Source organism: Arachis ipaensis, chromosome B3 (genome assembly GCF_059453495.1).
Source record: "Arachis ipaensis isolate K30076 ecotype BB chromosome B3, ASM5945349v1, whole genome shotgun sequence".
In the NCBI taxonomy this organism is placed as follows: domain Eukaryota; kingdom Viridiplantae; phylum Streptophyta; class Magnoliopsida; order Fabales; family Fabaceae; genus Arachis; species Arachis ipaensis.
Window position 1 is genome coordinate 78313700 of NC_142438.1, and position 1646 is coordinate 78315345.

Here is a 1646-nt window from a genome sequence, read left to right on the forward strand (position 1 = left end):
TAATAATAATAATAATAATAATAATAATAATAATAATAATAATAATAATAATAATAATAATAATAATAATAATAATAATAATAATAATAATAATAATAATAATAATAATAATAATAATAATAATAATAATAATAATAATAATAATAATATGATAACTATAGGGATAAGTATTGTTTTGTCCCTAACGTTGAGGGTCAAAATCGAAACCGTCCCCAGCGTAATTTTTTATTTAGAATCTTCTTTAACGTTTTTTTCATATTAAAATCATCCAATGTAACAATAATTTTTTGTTTTGGTATTTTTTCCAGAGATAAATACTTAGGCAAAAACGTTTAAAATGTAGGATTTGATCTCATTCGTTGAATAGATTATAATATATCAGACATAGATGCAAATAAACATCATCACCACAATAGCATACCACACTGGCAAATCACCGGGTTTCCATCAATTCTGAACTTGGCTCCAATAGCAGCGGCTACTACGGCCTGACATATGATCATTTGGGCTCCGCCTTCTAGAAAAAGGGCTCTCCTACCCCACTTGTCAACCCCATATATAGACACAACAGTGGCAGCCACATTTATGACGCCGGTGATGACAGATGACATGAGAGCATAGTTGTCCTTGAAGCCAATGGAGCCGAACAACACAGGCGCATAAAACATGATGACAATAATGCCTATGAATTGCTGGAAGAATGGAATCATGATTGCCATGGTGAGGTGAGGCCTGTACTTGCGCTGCAGCAGATTCCTCCAAGGGTGTTCCACCTTCTTCGATTCCTCACTTGCGGCAATAAGATCGTTGAACTCTTCATCAATGTCTTCCACGCCCGGAACCTTCCTCAGTTGTTGCCTAGCCTTTTCGTGCTCTCCACGCTCGATCATGGAGTTGGGTGTGTCTGGAAGGACCAATGATCCGATTGTGATGATGAGTGCAGAGACCATTGCACCACCAAAGCTAAGCCTCCATCCCCATCCACCTTTGATATTTGCGAAGAAGTAGTTGAGCACATTCGCCACTAGGACCCCAACTGTGATGGATAATTGGAACCCAATGTTCAAAGCTCCTCTGATTCCAATTTTTTAATTTGTTTATAATTTAATTTTTAATGAAAATATTATTAGAGACTTTCTTTATTTATTATTATTTTTTGTAAATTTTGTAATACTATTTTTCTGTTTTTATTTAATTATCAGTTTGATATTTTATTCGATCTTATCACGTGCATGGCACGTGCATCGCACGGGTAATTACACTTGTAAAATTGATATAATTTGGTTTGAATTTTTTTTGTTTAAAATTATTTTTTTAAAATTGTTTGATTTGAAGCCTAAGATCACCTTGATTTTTGTCATCTTAAATTACACTAACCTGTTCTGAAATTAAGTAATATCATGCTTACACCAGGCGTTTTATAACTTAAATGAAGAAATGTCAGTATAATTTAACCTTTTTATTATGAATTGACAAGTGTAGTATCACTTGATTTATGTATTAGTTCTTCTTGAAAGATTGCAGAAGGGCTCACAGTTGAGGGTATATTGAAGACATGGATCAAATTGAAGCCTATTGTGATGGAAGAATGGGATGAGAATAGAGATGAACTGATAGATCTTTTTGGAAAGGTCAGAGATGATTAG

General features: G+C 33.5%; 1 pseudogene; it reads right to left on the bottom strand.

The window, feature by feature from the left end:
- Positions 1–404: 404 nt before the first annotated feature.
- Positions 405–1402, bottom strand: LOC148571210 (sugar carrier protein C pseudogene; annotated as a pseudogene).
- Positions 1403–1646: the final 244 nt, after the last annotated feature.